Here is a 26,353-nt window from a genome sequence, read left to right on the forward strand (position 1 = left end):
TTAAGTTGATTCTTATCTCTCAGAAAAATGTACCGTGCCATCTCAGGCTATTATATTTAAAAAAAAAATCACATTTAAACAACATGCATATTTGTTTTTCGTCAGCCCTGTTACTACATATCAATTACTGTTTGAAAAGGTTATAAATACATATTTAGAATAATTATGATATCATATGAAAGATAAAAGCCCCTTGTTACAATAGTGTGTTTGTAGAGTTAGAATATTGATGAGTTAACTTTTTGAATGAATGAATAAATATGAATAAATATGAATAAATATGCCCATTCACAATGGACCCTTTCACAGAATCTTTGATTTAAGAAAAAGTTATGAAAACTAAATAATAATATCCCAATTTCTTTAAGGGAGCCACTGGTTTCTATTACTTAACATATTAAATGAGTTTGTTTTACATTTTTCTTTTCTTTTCTTAAATTACATCAGAATATTGTACAATTAACAGGGCTGACACCTCAGTAACAGGATTGACACAGTTACCGAAATGGTTATACTGCTTGTTTAAGTTACAATTGTGGGTGTAATGGAGTTATTTAAGATGATCTTATGGAGATAGTTATGACACAGTCATAAGCCTTTAATTCAACATGACATATCAGAGTACTTTGTTGACAGATATGAGGTTTTAGTGTAGAAGATGATGAAAATAATTATGATACTGCAGATGTAGTCAAATTCAATCAATTGTTTTATTCAAAAACAAAACAAAAAACAATCAGGAATAGGAGGGGGGGAAAAACGCCATCTCAGGTACCCTATCAACATGTGAACCCCGGTTGACAGCTGAAATTCAACATTGGCAACAAACAGCAGTGGAACAATGTTTCAAACATCTAACATCTTTTCAAACATCTAAACCCCCCTCCCTAGAATTGCAGAACAAACAATCACCTAATGCACCATTAGTTTGCCTACCCAACACGTTTTGACCAGATGTCTTTCCGGATCTCTACATGTCGTGCTGTCACATTGACAGGAGAAGGAATCAACCTTAAAATGTCATCAAACATGTACCAGATACAGTCCTCGCGGGATGGCCAGAAATATCTATTCTGGCCAATATGGTGCATGCACTTCACTTGGGCATATCCTTCACCTGTTGCCACAATGATTCCAGGGTACAGCTCCTGGCCATATGTAACCGGACACACCATTGACCAATTATCCCATCACTACTCCAATCGATCTCCTGGGGTCCTCTGAAGTTCTTCAGTTAGCTGTTCTGCTGACTTTTGTGCTTGTGTGGTTGGCTGAGGTATGGCTGGGGTGTTTGTGGTTGGCTGAGGTATGGCTGGGGTGCTTGTGGTTGGCTGAGGTATGGCTGGGGTGTTTGTGGGTGGCTGAGGTATGGCTGGGGTGTTTGTGGTTAGCTGAGGTATGGCTGGGGTGTTTGTGGTTAGCTGAGGTATGGCTGGGGTGTTTGTGGTTAGCTGAGGTATGGCTGGGGTGTTTGTGGTTAGCTGAGGTATGGCTGGGGTGTTTGTGGTTGGCTGAGGTATGGCTGGGGTGTTTGTGGTTAGCTGAGGTATGGCTGGGGTGTTTGTGGTTAGCTGAGGTATGGCTGGGGTGTTTGTGGTTAGCTGAGGTATGGCTGGGGTGCTTGTGGTTGGCTGAGGTATGGCTGGGGTGTTTGTGGTTAGCTGAGGTATGGCTGGGGTGCTTGTGGTTGGCTGAGGTATGGCTGGGGTGTTTGTGGTTGGCTGAGGTATGGCTGGGGTGTTTGTGGTTGGCTGAGGTATGGCTGGGGTGCTTGTGGTTGGCTGAGGTATGGCTGGGGTGTTTGTGGTTGGCTGAGGTATGGCTGGGGTGCTTGTGGTTGGCTGAGGTATGGCTGGGGTGCTTGAGGCTTGCGTTGCCTTGATCATTTGGGGGCCCATTATCAGTGGAGGAAAGATGAAGTGGTTAGTGTTGAAACATGTACAGGACAGGTTCTTCAATGTGGCACACAGACAGCTGACATCCCTGGTGATCAAGTGGCCTTTCCTGTTGGTGACCACTTGGTGTATTCGCATTGTCCCTGGGACTAATGGGATATTTGCTGGCATGTTACGATAAGCATCCACAATGTTCTCAGTTTCCACATAAAAGAGCTTCACTGTCGTGCCAGTTGTAAGTAGTGCTCGGTAAAGTGTGGCAGAATCAGGAATGTCACGCCCTGTACTCACAAGTTGATCTGCCAGTCTTTTTTTTTTTTTTTTTTTTTTTTTATTATTGCAAAACTAAAATTATTAAAAGTCAGTACTCAACACACAATGCATAATGAAACTAACAATTAAGGTGGCTAAAATGACATGCAAGTACAGAAACAGAAAACAAAAAAAAGTCTATAATAATATTTTACCGTATACAGTGTATATCCAACGAAATGACCAATTATACCAATGCCTTATACAGGATATACCCCTAATACCTATTATCTAAAACCCTACACACATATGCTCCAGCTCGAACCCCCCCCTCCCGGACCCCTCCTTGGATAGTACCTCCATTATCCCTCACTCCTAACCAGACACTACCATTATAAGCTAGCTTTTATTCTCTCCACCACTTCTAACCACATTGACATTTTGGATTCGTTGAGACCCAGAATTCTTGCTGTAGATATTTCTTGATAAATCACATCGAGATATGTAAGAAACCAAACCTTCCGGCACATTTTTTCCGGTTGAAACCAGCGTGATGCGATCAGTTTTTTAGCTACAGTGATACCCGATAAAACCAATCTCTTTAGCTGTGGATTTACTGCAAACTCAAAAACATCATTCAATAGTAATACAGAGGGGTGTACTGGCACTGCCAGTCTTTTTAATACTCCCCCAACACCATCAGGCGCTCCCTTTCCGTGGCTTGCTTCAAAAAAATTCCATGTGCCACTCTCAAAGCCCCTCTTTCAGTACTCAGTCAATTCAGTACTGAACAGGAAGAAATTACCCTTCTGCCTGTATTGAGTGTACAAGGACCGTCGCTGAAGAAGTGGACCACAGACACAGGTGGATGATTGGCTTGTACGTAGTCCAGTACTGGCTCAAGGTGTTGCCAGATCGCAGGGGGACCTTTTTGCTTGCATTCTGAGATGGTGCAGAAGCAGAGAGGGCGTGCATCTTCACCAACATACAACACACCTGTGTGCATTGATGCCTGTTGGTGCGAGGCACCGAAATGCACAGCCTGGATCTCAGCACTGTACTTACATGAGTAGTTTTCTGAGAAATCCACATGTATAATGCATTCGTGTGAGGACAGACTTCTCTTTAGCTTTCTGGAGAATGAGATCTGCTGCTTGATGTTGAACGCATGTTTCAACCTGTTAAGCCTATTTTTCTTTATAATAAATCGATCAATAGAGACCGTATTAGATCCCCAATTATCATATCATGGGGTATCATTGGAAAGCCACACTCATTGGCTACAACCCTCTGCAAAGATTTTCGAGATCGCCAAATGATTGACGGAGCTAGAGCCCCGGGAGTCGGGGGTGGTAATGTGTACTTTTGCGTACTTTGGGGCACGCCTCACATATCGGCATGTAACTCGAGAACCGCTGAACTGTATTAAAAGAAATGCACATCCGAGCCACTAGAGGTTGGCAAAGAATCGTCGACATGTGGGCCCTTGGATGTTAAGAGGTCAATGTTTAAAAAATTTAAAATTAAATTGTAGCCAATGCTAATTATCGTAAAACCGCAAGGAAATGACTAAATCCAGATTCAACCCTGCCATTGGAAAGAGGAGCATTTTCCCTATCCATAGATGTATGATTTGGCCATAATAAGGTCAAGGTCAAGTTCAAGGTCAAATATGAATTTATAATTAAAATCGATTATCATTAATTACTGTATCTACAAATCCTTCTATTTACTCATCTTCCCGCGGTTCATTTGCTTAGATTTCTTGTACACATGATCTCAATAAGGTGGTGAATGAGCTCAGTGAGCATTTTCTCCTACCCGTATATCAATTTTTGATCAAAGATGCAAAAATCATAAATCATAATTTATATTCTCCTTTTCTTCATTACAATTTACTCAAGCCTAGTAACAGACACAATATTTCTGACACTGGAAATACATACCCCCAGGTCCCTAGATGTTCCTAGATACCAAGAACATGCAAATTGACCTTGCAGAAGTGGAGCAATCTTCCATTTACTTAGGCATGTACCTTTAGACGAAATACGGCTTACAGCTTATCAGGTTAAACCTGTGCAGGAGACAAGTGAAATGCTCAATGAGCTCCTCTACAGAGCTTTCAATTTGTTTTTTAGCTGTCACTTTGAATGACAGCTAATTACATTTTTAAATCTCGAAGCTTCGAATTAAAATCGAATCTCGGCCCCGAAGCTTTGAATTCCAAAAAAATTATCGAAGGTCAGCCCTAATTGTGTTGTGTCATATCGTGTCATCAGCCTATAGCCAGTGTGATCAAGGCTGGAGACCATATGAGGACAGATGTTACTTGTTCTCAACTGACGCAAAGTCCTGGGGGGCGGCTCATACCTTTTGTCTGGGACTGAGGAGCGACCTGCTGAGCATCCAGGAGTCTCATGAGAGGGTGAGGCAACACTTAGCATAGCATGAGCGCACGCACACACACACACACACACACACACACACACACACACACGCGCACACACACACACACACACACACACACACACACACACACACACACACACACACACACACACACACACACACACACACACACACACACACACACACACACACACACACACACACACACACACACACACACACATTAAATTTTATCCTGCCCCCTCCCTCTTCGTATCTCTTCTTGTGCTCCTCTGTCCCCTGTGTGCTATATTGTACTCTGTGCTCCCCTATCCGCTTGTTGGCCTACTGTTGTCCTATTCTCTGAATGTACTGTCTTGTCCTGTTGTGCCTTGGATTCTTTGGTTGGATCCACTACACTTCCGGTTGCTGCTGAACGGACGTGTTTTTGCGGACCTCCCAAACTTTCAAACTTTAGACTGTTTTCTTTCTACGTTTTTGTTTTCTTTCTTTCTACCATTTTTTAACCAGTGATCTTAACTGATCACAGTGACTTTCGCTCTTATCGTTTATGCTGTTGGATTTATTGGTTTTATGTGACTTTTTACTGGACGTGACCTAAGCTATCGGAGCTTGTTGTTGCCATAGCTACAGCTACACGCTACAGTACTCACAGTGCTAAACTCCCCAGAGGAAATGGCTCCAACGTCAGATGTCGCAGAAATGCGAACGGAACTGAAGTCCATCGAGATACTAGTAATGGATCTTCTCAAGCGTCAAACGGAGCTCATGTCCAGGCTGGCTAGCATGGAACAAGCGGACGCAGGCTGCACCAGTAGTCCCTCCTGGGCGACAGTGGTGAGGGGCCGAAGGAAGCTCTCCCTTCCTCTATATGATCCCGTTGATTCACCTCAACTATCAAACCGATTCAATCCTCTTTGTAATGATCCCAGCCTCCTAGGCTCTCCCTCGTTTCCATCTCCTGCTAGTACTGTAGCTTTGCTCAAAGACTATCCGATGCTAGCTACTAGTCTAGCTACTAGCCAGGCTCCAAGCGAAGCTGCCAGGACGGCGGCCCTCTCCAGCTCACGACTCAACCATGGAAATATAGCTGCAACCCGGAGCAGAAAGCGCTCTGCCCTGTTTGCTCTCACATCGCCAAATTCCCCAGACTCACACGATGGGTCCGACTCCCCAAAGTTTAAACGTCCTCGCCTGCGGTGCTCTGCAGCCCATGCCAGTACGATCATTCAAACGGCGAGTGTTATCGATAGAAATGCCGCTGTGAACGAGCCCCTCCACACGGCGCTGCTGCCCGACCAACCGTCTAACTCCGCCAGCAATGCAGACGCTACTCCTGCGGCTTTTCACCATAGAAACCTGGCCATCTACGACGGGGAATGCATCCATGAACAGCCAGAGATCCTACTCATCGGAGATTCCATCACCAGGTTTTTGCAAATACCACACGGCATTACATATTGTTTTTCCGGTTTAAAAGTTACTGACTTACTAGAGTTTACTCCTGAAATCATTGACAGATATCCGTCCGCCCACACCGTTATCATTCATATCGGAGCAAATGACATAATGGCTAGACAACCCGGTAAACTCCAATCTGACTTTGAATCACTAATACTCACTATTGAAAGCCTGGGCAAAATATGCATTGTGTCTGGCCCCATTCCATCCATAGGTCGTGGATCTGAGCGATTTAGCCATCTGTTCTGGTTGCACCAGTGGCTACAGACCTACTGTACTACTATAGGACTTTGCTATATAAATAACTTTGATCTGCTCTGGTCCAGGAAAGACCATTACAGACCCGATGGCATCCATCCAAACATATCGGGGGTAAATGTGCTAATACATAACGTCATACAATGTGTAGCATCACTGGCCTGACAACCAACCATATCTAGCTCTGTAGACTATATACAGAAGCAGCCTAAGCTACAAAGAAACACGTTGAGTGTCATCCCGATTCTGATCACCAGAAGACTAATCAATTACTCATTATCACGTCCCATATGTAAATCGAACCTTATCAATATCAGTGTTCAACCACAGACTGTCTCACGCCCCACTACAGAACCCGTACAGCTAAAACTAGCACTGTTCAACGTTAGAGCGCTGAAACAAAAATAATTTCTGATAAATGAACTCATAGTAAAACATGGTGTACATTGTATGTTTTTAGTAGAGACATGGCTAGACAACATCACTGGTGTAGCAACACTGATTGAGACCTGCCCTTCCAATTTTAAATTCTATCACTCAAACAGACAGAGTGGGAGGGGAGGCGGAATAGCAGCAATCATCTCCACTCAATTTGTGTGCAGTGATATTGACCTGGGAACATTTTTATCATTTGAATACCTTGCTATTGTATTGAAAACAGAAATGCCAGTAGTATGTGTGACATTGTATCGACCACCAAGGTACTCGCCACTCTTCATACTGGAATTTTCAGAACTCATATCGATCTGCATTACCAGGTATGATATAATCATTCTTAATGGAGATCTAAACATTCATATCAACAAAAAGGATGACCCCAGGGGTTGCGAGTTTCTGAACCTACTGGACAGTTTTGGACTGATGCAACATGTTCACGAGGCCACCCACCAACATGGCAACACTCTGGACCTACTAATAACAACAGGGCTAAACATTGAGAATGTATCAGTAAAACAAATTCCAATTTCTGACCATTATTGTGTGTTCTATGGTACAAGCCTAATATTACATAAGACCAGAAGCGAATTCCTAGTTCACAGAAGGCTTCTGGACGCTAGAGCTGAAGCAAAATTCTCTAGTATGATGAAATCATATGACCAATGCAGTGAATCCTCCTTAAATCAGAAAGTGCAAAACTTCCACAGCACCTTGTCAACAGTGTTAGATACTGTTGCCCCTCTGAAAGTTAAAAAGGTAAAAACTGATAGAATCTCTCCATGGTTAAATAAAACCAATGTTAAAGATAACAAGAGAAAATGTAGGATAGCCGAGCGAAAATGGAAGAAATTCAAACTCACAGCTCACTTCAATACAACTTGCGAGAAAGGAATATTTTTCCAAAATGATCTCAGAAAATATGGGTAACTCCAGGGTACTTTTTTCCACCATCGACCGGCTGATTAACATGCCACCCCCCCATATACCGCAGCAATCAGCCACAAAATGTGAAGAGTTCGCAGTTTTCTTTAAAGGGGAACTATTTTACTATTTCTTTCACTATTTGGGCACTTTTACACAATTCCTGTGAGTCTATGGAACACCTCTGTAATATATATATTTTTTTTATTCATTGTTTTGTATTTCTAATCAAGTCCTCAAAAACAGCATTTTTCTACCTCAAGATCTCGAGCTGTTTTGAGCCTGTGCTCCTAAACCACTGTGTGGCCTGCGCCGCCTCTTGAACATTAACATGCAGCAGTGACTATATGACATCACATATAGGCACATTTTCAAACGACTCAGTTCAGTGAGGGTGAATATTGTGAGAGGAGAATTGGAAGAATGCACCAATATGAGAATTTTGAGACATAGATCATATTAATATAAGTTCACATAGCTAGGAAACAATGCTAAACACTCAAAAAGGCCATTTATAAGATAGTTCCCCTTTAATGAAAAAATATCATTGATTAGAGCAAGCATTGCCTCTGATATAGATCTGGCTGTGAGTGGAAACCCATCTGAGATAACTATGGGGGAATTCACATGTATTACATACCTGACCTCTGTAAGATTGTCTCTGAGTGTAATTCCGCCACCTCCTGCCTCGATCCTATACCAACAGCATTTTTCAAGCGGGTGTTCGATAGTGTCTCAAATCATGTCCTTGAAATCATAAATATGTCGCTTCAAACAGGCACTTTTCCAGATGCATTTAAAACGGCTGTAGTAAAACCACTACTAAAGAAAACAAACTTAGATGTAAACGAACTAAAAAGCTATAGGCCAATATCGAACCTTCCATTTATCAGCAAGATATTAGAAAAGATAGTCTCAGTACAAATAAACTCCTTTCTCAAAGATAATAACATCATGGAGGAATTACAATCAGGTTTCAGAACAAATCACAGCACTTACTAAAATAGTTAGCAACCTCAGGCTAAACTCCGATGCTGGCAAAGTCTCAATTCTTGTCCTATTGGACCTTAGTGCAGCGTTCGATACGATTGACCATAATATCTTGATCAGTCGTCTTGAAAGACTGGTTGGCTTTTCCGATCATGTACTAAATTGGCTCATAACATACATTAAGGGGAGAAGGTTCTATGTTAAGCTTGGAGACAATGTATCCGAGGAACATGACAGCAGCTTTGGAGTTGCACAAGGAAGCTGCCTTGGTCCATTACTCTTCTCACTATATATGCTGCCCCTCGGGGACATCATTCGAGACCACAATGTATGCTTCCATAGTTATGCTGATGATACACAACTATATATCTCCGCAGAACCAAATAACACTACAGCCATACAGTCCATCACAAATTGTCTGTTAGCAATAAACAAGTGGATGAACAATAACTTCCTAAAATTAAACGAAAGCAAGACCGAAATCCTATTGATCGGCCCAAAAGCGAAAAGGGAAGTGCTGTGTGAAAACCTGGGGAGTCTGTCATCCTATGTAAAGACTGAGGTTACAAGCCTAGGTGTCATCTTGGACTCAGACCTGACCTTTAAGTCTCATATAAATAAGGCCATGAAAACGTCATTCTTCCACCTAAGAAACATAGCGAAAGTAAGACCTTTCGTAAATAAAAAGGATGCAGAGACACTGATTCATGCTTTTGTATCAAGTCGGCTTGACTATTGTAATGCACTGTTCACTGGTTTTCCCAAAGCAACCATTGGGAAGCTTCAGCTTATCCAAATCTCTGCAGCTCGATTACTAACTCATACAAGGAGAAGAGAACATATCACTCCAGTCCTAGCCACTCTGCACTGGCTTCCAATAACTCATAGAATTGATTTTAAGGTCCTTTTCCTAACATATAAAGCTCTTAATGAGCAAGGCCCAAAATACATAGCAAATTCCCTAGTTAGTTATCTGCCCTCAAGAACGCTACGGTCATCCACTACAGGTTTACTAGACACGCCCAGAAACCAAAAGAGGATAGGAAGTATGGCATTTGCCAACTATGCCCCAAAACTATGGAACACACTACCAACACACATCAGAAACGCCAGCTCCATACACATTTTTAAAGGAAAATTAAAATGTACCTATACAGTCTAGCTTACAAATAGTTATGGCTTGGAAAAACCTGATGGATCCATGAGGCTAGGATAAGCCTTGTGGACCCAACTCTTTAGATGAAGGAACGGGTACATACGCACACAATACACAACCACTGATGGATCCATAGGGCTTGGATAAGCCTTATGGACCCAACTCTTTAGATGAGGGAACGGGTACATACGCACACAATATGCGGCCACTGATGGATCCATGGGGCTTGGATAAGTCCTATGGACCCAACTCTGACCACTAATAAAAACGTAACTACACTAGCGTTATAAGAGCTAACATTGCTACCTACCATACAAGTGCATTGGTTTAGTGCATTTCCTACTTCCGGTTGCTACTGAGCGGACATGTTTGTGCGGACCTGTTCTCCCAAACAGCAAATTACTGTTTTCATGTTTTCATTTTTACGTTATTTTCATTTTTACGTTATTATTATTATTATTATTATTATTATTATTATTATTATTATTATTATTATTATTATTATTATTATTATTATTATTATTATTATTATTATTATTATTATTATTATTATTATTATTATTATTATTATTATTATTATTATTATTATTATTATTATTATTATTATTATTATTATTATTATTATTATTATTATTATTATTATTATTATTATTATTATTATTATTATTATTATTATTATTATTATTATTATTATTATTATTATTATTATTATTATTATTATTATTATTATTATTATTATTATTATTATTATTATTATTATTATTATTATTATTATTATTTTAATTTTAATTTTTTTTAATTTTTTTTTAAACATTGATCTTAACTGATCACTGTGACTTTATTGCTTTTATCGTTATATATGCCTATGTTTGTGTACAGCACTTTGAGCTACATGACATGTATGAAAGGTGCTTTATAAATACTTACTTACTTACTTACTTACTTACTTACTTACTTACTTACTACTTACTTACTTACTTACTTACTTACTTACTTACTTACTTACTTACTTACTTACTTACTTACTTACTTACTTACTTACTTACTTACTTACTTACTTACTTACTTTTTCTATTTTTGTATTTGTGTATTTTATATTATGACATTGGTCTTATGCTTTGATTGTACAGCACTTTGGTTGGCTCTTGAGTTTTTAAACATGCTTTATAAATAAATGACTTGACTTGATTCGATCTGTACTCTTTCATCCTCTCATCCCCTGTGTCTGTCTACCTCTGCCTTGTGTCCAGTCATGGCTCATCCTCTCATCTCCTGTGTCTGTCTACCTCTGCCTTGTGTCCAGTCATGGCTCACCCTCTCATCTCATGTGTCTGTCTACATCTGCCTTGTGTCCAGTCATGGCTCATCCTCTCATCTCCTGTGTCTGTCTACCTCTGCCTTGTGTCCAGTCATGGCTCATCCTCTCATCTCCTGTGTCTGTCTACCTCTGCCTTGTGTCCAGTCATGGCTCACCCTCTCATCTCCTGTGTCTGTCTACCTCTGCCTTGTGTCCAGTCATGGCTCATCCTCTCATCTCCTGTGTCTGTCTACCTCTGCCTTGTGTCCAGTCATGGCTCATCCTCTCATCTCCTGTGTCTGTCTACCTCTGCCTTGTGTCCAGTCATGGCTCATCCTCTCATCTCCTGTGTCTGTCTACCTCTGCCTTGTGTCCAGTCATGGCTCGTGACACAGATTGGCTCAGAGATCTTCTGGATCGGCCTGAATGATCAGGCTTCTGAGGGCGTCTGGGAGTGGACGGACGGGACAACCTTTCAGGAATCCTTATCGTATGTAAAACTGATTCCTTATCGTATGTAAAACTGACTCCGACATTGGCAGGGCAGGGCAGGGCATGGCATGGGATGTAGTGATGACTGAATTATGGGTGTCACCACAGGGGAAAGAGTGGTAACAATTTACATGCATAGTCTAAAATGTAGTTCAGCTGCATTGTAGCATTTAAAGCTCTCCCCTCTCTTCTCCTCTCAGGTACTGGAACCCAGGCCAGCCTGATAACTATGGTGATGGGGAGCACTGTGGTCAGGTACAGGTACATGGAGGGTTCAACGATGAAGGCTGTGGAGTTGGCAGGAAGTACATCTGCAAGCATCCAAACCGTAGGTCCAGTGACGCTACTGTGTTTTATCATTTTCTATTGGCTAATGTAAACATTAGTGTAACGTTAATGTAAACACAAAACACCTAACACCCAAATGAGCATGTTGCCTGCAGCACAATAAAGCATAGATTAGTCAAATAGTTGTACTGACAATCAAATACTCACCAATGAATGTGACTTACTCAAATGCTCCCCTTACACATACACACACTCACACTCACTCATACACACTCTCTCTCTCTCTCTCTCTTGTTCCTCTAACCTTGAGGGCCCTGGATCTGACCCCGGGATCTGACCCTGAATTTGGCCCTGGGTCTGGGTCTGGACTTAGAGGCGTGTCATGCACTGATCTGTGGTTGCTGCAACTGCTGTTTTGGCTGCTCTGCATCTCAGTTGTTGCGCTCTCCATTTGCGCCGCTTGGCTCTCCTTTCTCTGTCACTTAGTTGACTGATAGACAGCTTTTTCCCTGTCTCCTTATCCCTTCTCCATTTCACCCTCTTTTTCTCTAAATATCTTTGTCGCTTTTCGGGATCAGCATCTCTACGTTGCCGGTATAGGCGCTGTTTCTCCGCTGCAGATAGAGTCATCATAAGAAAATCATATAAAATACAAAAGTCACTTTAACATTGGCTGTAACCTCTTACTATTGGTAAGGGAAGTATATTTTCATGTACACACAAAAGCATATACTTTTGTCAGCCCTGTTACCCATTGAAAGGTAACAGGGCTGATGGTAACAGGGCTGACGAAAAAGGCAACTAGCAGCCATTACTAGCCATATGCTAACGGTCTTGACACCACATGGTGTGCATTCATGAGAGGAAATAATGATGTTAAATATGTATATTCACAATTTCAAACAAATAACTTTTTAACATGCGCATTTATGGTAACAGTTCTGATGCAACAAGCTCGTCCCCCTCTGTTGGACATCACATAACTCGAAGAAAATGCATGAAAAGAGGAGCACACTTACTTGTCTTTTCTCCACCATCTTTAGAAAAGGAAGATGATGTCAGTTCCTGGGCTATGTGTAACTTTCGGAACAGTCCATTATCTCTGAAGGGGTGTTTTCATCAAAAGTAACAGGGTTGACATCAACATGGTGACACAACTAAAAAGTATTTTCTTTTACACATTTGCAACATATTTTTTTTAAATCCATTCATGCATAGTGAAACAACACTTGTGCCTTGATATAGGCTAATGTTTTTATGTTCTAGTTTGGCTTTTCTGGCCTTAATAGCTAGTGGAAGTAGAACAATCAAACTGAGGGACAGGTCATTTTTTCATTTTTTTGCAAGATGCTTCGCACAAAAGTGTTTAAAATTATTTTAAAAACAAAAAGCTAAATAAATTGTATTTGTCTTTATGTTACATGACACATCAGGAATCTAAATTATGAAATGTTTTATTGTTCATTATTTTTTATTCAAATTGACAGAGGAGTTTTGTTCGAGGGACACAAAATGGCAAGCTTTCGTATAATGACGCTCAGCTCGCCTTCATAGCCTACAGCAGGGGGCTCGCTCGGTGGCCGAGTATACGGTCGAGTTTTGTACATTGGCGGCAGGTTGTGGCTGGGGCGACGTGGCTCTACTGAGCATGTACAGACAGGGTCTTAGCGAGACCATTAAAGATGCGATCCAAAGGGACCGTCCCGAGACTTGGGTTTTGCGGGTTTTTACCGCCAGTATATTAACACTTTGAGTGCCAACAACGTGTATTGTCGTCTTACCATGCCCCCCGTTTATTTTTATTTTTATTTTTTTGCGATCTGAATTCATATTTCATCAACCGAGTCTCCCGTTGGTACAGCAGACCCTCTAGAAGCTCAGATGGGAAAATACCGCCCCCTATCGTCTATCCCTGTGTAACTGCAGGCCATTCGATTATACTGCTGGATCCCTGTGGGGGGAGCCAACTGGCTCCATTATTCTGGCGAGGGATCTGATGATGAGGGAAGTGATCGCGAGTTGGAAAGCAGCGTGGAATATATATTTACAGCAGCCAATAATCAATCAATAAACGCGATATTTGGAATGGCGATCAGGAATTGGAATAATCTTTTTGGAGAACATCTGATCTAAGGTAAGGAGCCTATGTTACCAGTTTTAGGATAATCAGAGCTGTATTCACTGAGATATCAGCATGTGCCGTGTGTGTATGTGTGTGTGTGTGTGTGTGTGTGTGTGTGTGTGATGTTGAGGAAATGAGAGAATAGATTAGTAAGTATAGCAAGTATAAAATAGAAGTCAAGTACGTAGACAAATTTTTTTCAGTATTTACATATATACAATTCTCAATGTAGAGTAGAAGTAACTGAGTTACCATACAATATATTATACAGTGCAAAGCAGAGGTGGGATGAGGTACAATTTACAGTAAGGTGTAATGAGGTATGGGTTGTAGTGCAAATTCTTTACCAATAAATATAAAGTGTGCTTAGGTGTTCTAAAGTGGTTAAAGTGGGTGCTGCAGTGAGTTGTATGTTTAAAGTGAGTGTGTGCATGTGGATGTGTGTGCTGTGAGTGTATTTGATGGTTGTTACATAGTGTTATTGTTCGTTGAGTATCCTGATGGCCTGGGGATAGAAGCTTCTTCTGAGTCTCTCTGTGCTTGCCATGAGACTCCGGTATCGCTTGCCTGACCGCAGCAGTTCAAAGAGGCAGTTGTTTGGGTGGCTGGAGTCTTTGATAATTCTCTTAGCCTTGCCCATTCACTGCTTGTTGTAAATGCCCTGGAGAGTGGGAAGCCCCCCTCCAATTGTGCGTTCGGCTGAGCGGGCCACTCTCTGTAGTCTGCTACGGTCTTGTGCGGTGCTATTCCCAAACCAGGAGGTGATATTGCCAGTCAGGATGCTCTCTATTGTGCATGAGTAGAAGTTCTTAAGGATCTTCTGACTGACTTGGAACTTCCTTAGGTGCCTGAGGAAGTAGAGGCGTTGCCGTGCCTTCTTCACAACACTGTCAATGTGTGTGGTCCATGTCAAGTCCTCGGATATGTGGACTCCGAGGTACTTAAAACTGTTCACTCTCTCAATCGGTGCTCCGTTGATGCTGAGGGGGCTGTAGTCCCTGACCCCCATCCTCCTAAAGTCCACAATCATCTCCTTTGTTTTGCTGACGTTCAGGGAGAGGCTGTTCTCTTGACACCATCCCGCTAGAACCTTGACCTCCTCCAGGTAGGCCCTCTCGTCGTTTGCAGAGATCAGGCCCACCACTACTGTGTCGTCAGCAAATTTGATGATTGTGTTGTTGTTCCGCTGTGCCATACAGTCATGTGTGTACAGGGAGTAGAGGAGGGGACTCAGAACACAGCCCTGGGGGGCCCCTATGTTGAGAGTGATGGATGAGGATGTGCAGTTGCCTGCTCTCACCACCTGGGGTCTGCCCGTCAGGAAGTCCAAGACCCACTGGCAGAGGTCATAGTTCAAGCAACAGGCCACAGGATGGCAGCAGAGGAACACTGTTCATGAGACCTTGGGTGGACGAGAGGAACCGATTGTCACAATGCTTTTGAACACCCACAGCCGGAAATGAGACCCAGGGGCTCTGAGACCGACCATCATTTCCCATTGACGTCTGCACATACACAAAACCCAATATCTATTAAACTACTATATAGCCTATGTTGCATATATCTTTTCTTGAATAAAAAATAAATCAACACAATCAAATCATTCTATTTATTTGTAGGTTCGATGGATTGTTTCCACACAAATGTGCCATATATAGATGCACAAATGCTCACAAAGTATGCAAACTTAAAATTTAAAAAGCAATAGCCTTGCATGTCCTTTACTTTAGTCAGTAGTTCTCGTGTCGGGCAGGCATGCTTTGCACCAGCTTGTGTTCTGTCTGTGGAAGGCATGGCATTTACAGTGACCGACGTCGCAGACAGAAACTATACTTATACTTATTAAAGGGGACATGTACTGCTATTCCTAGCACTATTTGGGCAACTTTACACAATTCCTGTGAGTGTATTGAAGACATCTGTAGGTTTTTTTCCCCCCCAAAAAAATTTCTAATCAAGTACTCAAAACCATCATTTTTCAGCTTCAAGATTTCAGGCTGTTATGGCCTGGCTCCGCCCATAAGCACTTTGAGTGACAGTCAGTCCACACAGTCTGCGACTGGTAGACAGAGAGAGATAGAGAGAGAGAGGGAGGGGGTGGGAGGGAGGAGAGAGAGAGAGAGAGAGAGAGAGAGAGAGAGAGAGAGAGAGAGAGAGAGAGAGAGAGAGAGAGAGAGAGAGAGAGAGAGAGAGAGAGAGAGAGAGAGAGAGAGAGAGAGAGAGAAAGAAAAAAAGACAGGTCGTTCTTTTTTTCTCTGCCTCTCGGTGTGCTGGGGGGGGGGGGCCCTCCCTTCCTCCCTCTCTCTTCCTTTTTTTCTTTCTATCACTCTCCCGTTCGGAGGTGTGTGTCGCGCGGACCTCCCCCCCCCCCCCCCCCAAGTGCTCCTGAATGCTCTCTATCTCTCTCTCTCTCCCTCCAGCTACAACCACAGAGCCAATCACATCACTGTCTGCTACCCAGAGCCTGAGTAACGTCATTCAGGCCTTCAAATCAGGATGGCCTAATTTACTGGAGAAGGAAATGATCCAGTAAATCAGAGCAATCCGCCAATATGGTATTTAGACACTAAAACACATTGATAGTAACTCCTATTACTATAATACAATGCTAGAGACTGAAAAATGACATTTATAGTACATGTCCCCTGTATTATTTTCTTAAAGTATTCTAAGTACTAGCTGTACTTAGTGTGTTAAATGTTGTACTTAAGATATGATTAAATATATTGAAATGATACTTTTATGTATTTTTGGTTATGTTTGCTTGACCTGTGAAAATTAAAAGCAGATCCAGTCAGTTTGTTGTAGGTTTGAGTGCGCTGTATTAGGGATGTCAAAATTGGCCAAAAACTACATTTGAATATTCCTTCTAAATATCTATTATTGTCCACAAGGGGGCAAACCAATACAACGGGAGACATAAGTAGGTAATATGTATGGCAGCGTTTCCGTTAGCCGGTAATTACCGGTATTTGACCGGCAAAATCTGTTGAAGTCCGACATATTTAATCTCTCCGGTCTTAATGTCCGGTGAAAATAATTCCCTCTAAGCACAATTTGAATATTTGAATTGTATTAAAATAGGCTAAAATTAAATAGCCTATGCGATGAACGAAACAATCATTACATTTGTTTCATCGTTGCTTCTAATAATGACAACGACGTTGTCAGCGAGAGCTTAGTGCTGGGCTTGCGAGTGCATGTGAAGCTGCAGAGCCGGAGCAGCAGCGGCACAGTGCAGTACTCCAATTCAGCCATTGGCAATTCAGCTGTTCGGTGGGGGGCGCTGCTGAGCGGTCCCCAGATAGAGCCAAAAAACAGCTGAATCTGCTGCTCTGCAGCGACATACTCTTTGCAAATAAGTCGTTGCGAGGTGGAGAGAGAGAGAGTCGTCACGCAAACCCACGATAATGTTGCCGTCTCTCTCTGCCAAATTTCTCAGTTCTTCGCTTGATATAATTAATACAAATGTCCAATATAACGGAATTCGTTAGCTCATAAAAATGTGATTATAACAGACTGCTGTTTATTAATGTCGGGCGACTGCCCACAGACACCTATTTGATTTAAAGTCGGCAGCAGCACGGAGTCTCGAACTTATTTTATTTGGAATATAATGACTGTATACGCAAAAGTAGCCTAGTTTTAAGTAAAAATATTATAAATCTACATGCCTTGATGATGTCATTCTTTTGTTTTGTTGTCATTCTTTTGCCTATCAATTGTTTTTAAGCTCAATAAACTCTGACCGGAATTTCTCTCATTTGACCGGTAGATTGAAATCTACCGGACACTGAGGCCGGCAACAATTTTTTCTAACGGAAACCCTAATGTATGGACCTTAGGGAATGTATTCCCAGTGTCAGAAATATTGTGTCCATTACTATCCTTGAGTAAATTGTAATGAACCAAAGGAGAATATAAATTATTATTATATAATAGTTATTTCTCCCCCATATTTGACGTTGAATAACAACAACATTTATCTTTTTAATTAAAAAAAAAGACCTTGATATCTTTAATATTGAAAAAAGATAAGGAACCCTCCGAGTGCAAGAATTATCGTCCAATTTCCCTGATTTCCCAGGATGTAAAAGTGCTTTCCAAAATACTGGCAAACCGTTTGGATGGAGTAATATCCTCCCTGGTGCATCCTGACCAAGTTGGGTTTATTCGCAAAAGAAATTCGTCTGATAACGTCAGACGCCTTATCAATGTAATGTGGGCAGTCAGTAGCAATAATGAACCAACGGCCGCCATCTCACTGGACACGGAAAAAGCGTTTGATAGCGTAGAATGGGAGTACTTATTTTCAACCCTGGAGGCGTTTGGTTTCGGTCGGACCTTTATAAAATGGGTGAAGTTGTATAACCAACCGGAGGCAGCGGTGCAAACAAATGGGATAATCTCCTCATATTTCAAACTAGGCCGCGGGACACGCCAAGGTTCTCCCCTTTCTCCTTTGCTTTTCTGTTTAGCGCTTGAGCCCCTGGCAGCAGCTATACGCAAGGACCCAAGTTTCCCTGGAGTTACAGTAGGGGGCACGGCCCAAAAACGTATGCTTTATGCAGATGACATTTTGCTTTTTGTTACAGACCCAGGCAATGCTGTACCCGCACTACTCAAGACAATATACGTTCTCAAGATTTTCAGGGTATGAGGTTAATTGGTCGAAGTCGGAGGCTCTTTCCCTAACGTCCTACTGCCCCAAATCACTATTTAAAGATGGCTCCTTTCAGTGGCCTGAAAAGGGTATTCGGTATCTAGGGATTATTTTCCCCAAGCAAGTAAACGACATTGTTAGTGTCAACTTTGACCCACTACTAAGCAAAATCTCAGCGGATGTGGAGAGATGGGATCCCCTTTTCTTGTCACTATGGGGCAAGGTTAATGTTCTTAAGATGAACTGCATTCCCAGAGTAAACTACCTCCTCCAGTCACTGCCAATAGCAATACCTAGCAAGTATTTTAAACAATTTGATAGAATATGCAACACATTCCTGTGGAACGGTAAAAGACCCAGGATGCGTATTGGTAAACTACAACAGCCTGTGGACAGAGGTGGCCTGGGTCTCCCCAAATTATTACTATATCATTATGCTTACAGTTTCAGACATATGACACAGTGGGCCCTGCCCCCGGAGAGAGCGCCTCCATGGTACATAATGGAGCAGTCGGTATACACACGGCTGCCCCCACTGTCGTATATTACAGCTAAATTACCACCAACTGCCCGAACTCACCCTATTATCTCTCACTTACAGGCCGTATAGAAGAAGGTGTCTCGCATCTTCCATATCAACCCACATTTAAGCCTGTCAGCAGGCTTATGGGCCAACCCAAAATGGTGTATATGCAGATCCCCCTTTATGTGGAAGGAATGGATAGACAAAGGCATCCTCACTCTGGGGGACCTCTATGAAGACAATGCATTAAAATCTTTTGAAAAACTGATTCAACAATATCAGCTGGCCAACAATCAATTTTGGAGATATTTACAATTGAGGCATCTTCTCATAGGCATATTTGGCTCTCCACAGACCCTCCCTCAGGGTACAGACCTGCTGAAAAAGATTTTGGCTATTTCTGGGTTGGGACATGAGGCCTCGGTTTACTATTCCATGTTTATCGACAGGGAGGGCAGTGGGATATCCTCTGCTCTCAAAATAGTCTGGGAAAAGGATCTAGGGGTCACATTTGAGCAAGAGGACTGGGATATAATCTCGGGGATCCCCAAACAGGTGTCCAGGGATATTAGAACAAGGCTAATACAATTCAAGATCTTCCACCGCATTTATTGGACCCCCTCTAAAATGTATAGACTGGGCCTGAAAGAGAACCCAGATTGCTGGAAATGCCAGACAGGGGAGGGGGACCTAGTCCATGCACTCTGGTCATGTCCGAAAATCAGAGACTTCTGGAGTAACATACATGACTACATCACAGAGGTCACAGGGAAGGAGTATGATTTCTGCTCTGGTTTATATATCCTGGGGGATCCCTGCAGTCTTAGCCATATCGCAAAGCCCCTAGCTGATTGGATACAGACTAGTATAATGATAGGCAAACAGATCATAATGAGAGGCTGGAAGGCACCAAAAGGCCCGTCATTCCGAGAGTGGAGTGGAGAACTGGGTAGGGTAGCTGCCTATGAGAAAATATCTTTTAGTTTAGGAGAGAAAGGAGAAAAATATATTAGCAAATGGGGGAAATATCTGCAATTTCACTCACTATAAAAGGAGGGGGGGCACACTTGTCTAAGACAGCGACGATGCACATGAGTATATAATACCTGACAAATGCACCATGTTTATGTCGACAAGATTGGCTTGATGTTTTAATGTAGATTTATTTTTTCGTTTGGTGTTTTCTTTTTGTTTTGGTATTACTTCCCATTTTATTCTCGGTTTAGTCTAGTTTATCAATCTATTTTTTTTTCTCTTTTTTTTTGTAGAATTTTTCGTTTGTTTAGTTTTACTTATTCTTATGTCTCTATTTTTTTATACATTTTTTTTCTCTGTCTCCCCCCCATATGGGGGTTATCAGTGTAACCTAGACGTTAGGGGTCTAGGTGTCTGTGTTGTCCTTCAGGACTGACCCATGCTGATGCAAAATATGTCATTCATTGTATTGTCCTGAAGTACTGTGTGCAAAAAGAAAAAAATATGCAATAAAGTATAAGTCACAAAAAAAAAAAAAAAAAAAAATTATATATATATATTAAAATAACATCGACCAAAAGTGGAAAATTGCCGATTTAGCACCTTCTTGAGATAAAGCGTACAAAAGAATCTAAGCAAATTAACAAAGGATTTTTTTTTTTAAATACGCAATTTAAAATATGAATAATATAGAATATCAGGCCTATAAATTACCTTATTATGGCCAAGTCATACATCTATGGATCCATCCTCTTTCCAATGGCAGAGTTAAATATGGTTCTGTTTCGTAATGGATCTCGCTCAGCGTCAAGACTGCACTATACTTCACTCGTGCACGCGCACTGAATAAAAAATTCCACAATGTACCTTTACATCCCAACATTCGTCTGGCCACACCCCTATCAGCTTACCTTCATAAGCAGGTGTGTGGTCACCAGTGTTGTGCTAGTTACTGAAAAATAGTAACTCAGTTACTTTACTAGTTACTTCATTTCAAAGTAACTTCGTTACTGTACTAGTTACTTACACCCAAAAGTAATGAGTTACTGTGAAAAGTAACTATTTAGTTATTTAAAAAAAAAGATAAAAAAAAAAAGATTGCTCCCGAGTCCCATGCCCTATAGTACTCAAAATCGGTTGATCAACTTGACAGTTTCCATTCACATCACCGAACTCTGCTAAGCAATGTGGTCTAGATACAAACACAAATCTGACACAAACAAATGTTGTCCCGAGTCATATAATAAGAAGTGCGCCGGTTGAAGGAACAGCCTTGATGTCGCCGGAGCGTTTCATTATAACCATTATAATTCAAGGGTACTACGACTATGCTTGCACCTCATGGTACCAAAGCACCTCAAAGGCGCTTAAAACAAAATTACAAACATCACAAAACAAACTGGTCAGACTACTACTTGACCTGAACCCCAGAACCCACCTCACCCCTGCCCACTTTGACAACCTAGGATGGCTTAGAGTAGACGACAGAGTACAGCAACTTGCAATGGGCCTGGTCTACAAGATACACTATACGACCGGGGTACCCATGTACATGTCAAAATACTTCCCAAAGGTCAGTGAATACCACAACCACTACACCAGAGGAAGCTCAACAAATCATGTAAAACCCAGATTCGGCTCAAACAAGGGACTAAACACGTTTCGCAATTATGCCACAACAATGTGGAACGCCCTACCCAAAGCTAGGGGTAACAGTACTGTATATTTGAATACCGTTTATGTCACAAATGTATCAGTACTAAATACCTATATGTCCCTATGCCATAAATGTCATGTATGTTGTGTATGTCATAAATGTCTATATGAATTGAAAATGGGGGACCCTGATGGAAACAAGACAAACGTCTTTCTCAGGTCTGCATCCCCTTAACAATTGTATGTATTGAGCCGTACTGTATTGTACCCATTCTGCAATCTGTTAAATAAAGTTTTCATTCATTCATTCATTCACCATCTTGCAAGTTGCAACGTTGTTTAAGATATCAATCAAAGCATTGCAACGTTAGAATAGTTAGGATATCAATTGTGCATGAAAGGACTATATTTATATTGTTTGATTAGTATTATGAGATTCCCTGGCAGATTTCGTACAGTCAAAATCCGTTGATCAACTTGAGTTTCAGTGAACACATTGCACTGACTCACCAAAGTCTGCGGTGGTTGAGATGTAGTAACGTTACGTTAGTCCAGTTGACTCCAGCAGCGCCTCAAACATGTTCTTTATCTCGTTTCCATGTTGTATATTAATTATCTCTCCAAGTAGTTGCTAAATGGTTTGTTAGTTTGTTACTGCGTTCTTTTTATATAGATTCATAGCGAGCGTTTGTTTTGTTTACAATAGAGAGGGTCTATTTCTTTCCGTAGCCGCATTTCTTGCGCACTTCTGATTGGCCAGTGGCCAGACTCGCCTCGTATCATTCTACGCGGGTGGGGATGAGGATAATAATAATAATAATAATCACTACTGTAACTGAGGGGTACAATTCCCTGACTGTATTGTTAGATATGATACTTACTACCACTACCTCTTGTACTTTAGACTCTGGCCACCCAGTACTAGGTATAAATAATTATGATAAACACTCCCACCTGATGAAACGGATCCAACACAAATGTACCAAGTCGAAAGTCTGCGTTTATTAATAATACATAGCAAAAGGTATGTACAACGATCACTTAATTACATTTATGATTTGAAATAGTATGCACTTTTATGGCAAATGAGTATTCGTAGGTAGATCAATATCGAATGTCCAATCTCTGATTGCGCAGGAAGCAAATATACAACCTGGAATATTTAGGGAACAATAGCAATGATACTTGAATGATTATATAGCTGGATACACTAGGGGAAGGTTCCGACTGCTTGTAGGACAGCTGGAGGGGGGGGTAGAGTCTGGCTGTATCCCGTCTGGCCGAGGGTATCCTGGGAGAGCCCACAGTCGTGCGACCCGGTGCCCAGCGATCCTCGATCCACAGATGAAAGCAGTTGGACTCTCTGTGGCCGGCGTCCTCCGGTCCACGATGGAGAGACGTGAGGCGACCTCGTCGTGTAGAGCGTCTTCTCACCTGTCGTCCTCTCCGGGGGGGGTATTTCCAACACACCGCAGTGTTGGCCTTTATCCATAGAATAATCAAAGTACTCAAAGCATAATCCAAGCCGGGGAAGGCTAGCCGTCATCGGTAGAATAATCCAATATACAGGTCCACTCGCTCTTTGGCCTGGAGCTCCTCGGGTGCAGCTTCACGTGGGGTCAACCACCCTGGATAAGCGTCCAGCTGATGCCCGAAACGATGGGGGTGCTGATTACTATAGAACTCTTACCGCACGAGGCACTACATATGAATAGACTATTATTAGCTTAATAGAATACGTCCAACTCGACGATATAGTGCCAAATATGACTATTCAAATATTAATATACACGATGTCTCAATGCCGATACTGGGCCGAATTGGCCTTACTGCCCACACGTGGTTCGCGGGGAGGCTTTTGCGTCTGTCACTCTGTTGGAGGGTAAGGAACTGGACTAAAAGAAAGCTCTACTTTAATAGCGCAGTATATATACGCACTATGAACAAATAGTACCATTAGTGGTGCGGTAGACATATTCCTACGCGGAACTAGGACTTGTCCATACATGTTGAGCGGTACGATTGAACCTGGTCTGAGGGGTATGGCGACCTGGCACCAAGGTCTCGTCCAATGGTAGAATGGAGACTATTATGGGATGTTCAGTAGACTAGAAGGGATATTCAATGCATATTGTACAAGGAATATACAAGGGATATCAGGGGATATACAAATACAATTAAATATATATATATAAATAAATATATATATTCGGTTTAATCTGATCCTTCAGAACAGCCGCCCCCTAATTGGTCCCAACCCAATTAGTTAAGCAGAGACAGATTAACCGCACTGTCTACCACTCAAGGGTTCGCTGTAAGGGTCAGTCAACTCACAAAGTCATAGGGTCATGGTCATCATCGATTGTGTCTGGGAGTCGGGGCAGTTCTATGAGCCTCGCCACAGGACGGGTGTAAATGCGCCCCTGGACGAGTACTTCAGCTGCTCGGACCTTGCCATCGGCACCGGTGATCACTTTGCTTACGCGGCCAGCCGGCCACATAGCTCTGGGTAGTGACTGGTCAATAATCATGACGACTGTTCCTTCCGTCAAATTGTCTCTCTCTTTTACCCACTTCTGGCGGGTCTGTAGAGACGGTAGGTAGTGCAGTAGGAAACTGCTCCAAAACTTGTCGGCTAATACTTGGCTGTACCTCCACATTCGTCGGCCGTTCGCTTCTTCAGGCCGGTACATTGTCTGGGGTAACGCGGGATCTAGCCGCCCCATCAGGAGGGTGTTGGGGGTGACTGGGTCGACATCTGCTACATCACTGGAGACGTAACCGAGGGGCTTTGAGTTCAATACTCCCTCAATCTCCGTGAGGACTGTCATTAGGACTTCTTCCGCCACAGTCTGGGCCCCAAGTACTGCGTACAGGGCTGTCTTTATAGAACGTACTTCTCGTTCCCAAGTTCCACCGAAGTGGGGTGCGTTTGGGGGGTTGAATTGGAAGTCAATCTGGGCTGGGGCGAGGTGGGTCTTAAGTTCTGGGCCCATAGCTTGGAAGCTCTCCCTCAGCTCTCTTTCTCCGCCTTTGAAGTTTGTCCCGTGATCGGACAATAATGTAGACGGTTTTCCTTTCCGTGATGTGAATCTTCGGAAGGCCATAAGGAATGAGTCTGCGCTCATGGTCGGAAGGAGCTCGATATGTATCGCTCTGGTGGTCATGCATTTGAATACAATACCCCACCGCTTCTCGGTGCCTCTTCCTTTCTTTATGTGCAGCGGGCCAAAACAGTCCATGCCTGTTGAGTGGAATGGCTTGTCGCCGAGTCGGAGGCGACATGGAGGTAGGTCAGCCATCCGTGGTATGCTGGGCTGCGCGCGCCACTTTCGGCAGTCTAGACAGGTTCGCTGGAAGCGTCGCACCGCCTCTCTTCCTTGAAGTATCCAGTAACGACGTCTGATTTCCGCGAAGACTCTCTCTGCTCCTGCGTGGTGTACATCCTCGTCGTATTTCTTTATAATCAGCTCTGTGACCTTGTGTCGGCTGTTCAATACGATCGGGTACTTAATGTCATCCGGTAAATTGGGGGCTCTCCGCAGGCGACCACCCACTCTGATAAGGGTATGTGTGTCACTCTCGGGGGCCAGATGAATCAATCTGCTGTCTGATGGGACGGGCTTTCCTCCCTGTAGACAGTCTAGTCCATCGGGGAACGAGTCTCTCTGGGCTCGTTGCAGTAGAAGCAGTTCTGCTTCCTCGTAGTCAGCTGCTGACATATCAGCGGGGGACTTAATCTCTGGGTGGTGCCGCAGGAATGTCCGTTGCTGCGCACTCTCTATGGTAATGCAATCGTCTATGTTGGGGTCTGCGGAGACAACAGTGCTCAATCCACAGAACATGGGTTTCTTATTCTCAGCCTCCTCGTCACTTGCTTCCCTCGGGGTGGGCGTGGGCCAATCTCCTTCCGGGAGCTTGAGGAATGCTGGTCCGTCACTGTAGATGTTATGACGGGTTAAGTCATCTAGGGACATTCCCCGGGTGATGACGTCAGCTGGGTTGTGTTTTGTATCAACATAGCGCCAGTTTGCTTCTCCGGTTAACTCTCCGGTTAACTCTTGAATCTCAGTGACTCTGACTCCCACGAAGACTTTGTATTTGCATGAATCCGATCTGATCCAGGCGAGTACTGTCGTGGAATCTGACCACAGGATTGTTCTATGCACCGGAATGGTGAGCTCACGTTGGATGAGCGTGGCTAGATGCGCTCCTGCGAGGGCTGCGCAGAGCTCTAGACGTGGGATAGACTGTTGCTTGCGTGGGGCTATTCTCGAGCGGGCGAGGATGAATGCTGTGTAGATCTCTCCCCCCTCTTCTTGGGCCCGCAAGTAGGCTACTGATCCGTAGGCGACCTCGGAGGCGTCACTGAAGACGTGTAAATCCATTTTACATGTCTCTGGCCTCACCGTGGGTGGGAAGTAGCTTCGGTGTATATTAACGCCTGGGAGTGAGTGGAGTTCCATCTCCCACTCTCTCCAGGTGGATGCAAGGTGTGCGGGAATGGGGTCGTCCCAGCCCTGGTCCTTGTCCCACAATGCTCGTACAATCATCTTT

Source organism: Notolepis coatsorum, assembly GCF_963971535.1.
Source record: "Notolepis coatsorum genome assembly, chromosome: 14".
NCBI lineage: Eukaryota > Metazoa > Chordata > Actinopteri > Aulopiformes > Paralepididae > Notolepis > Notolepis coatsorum.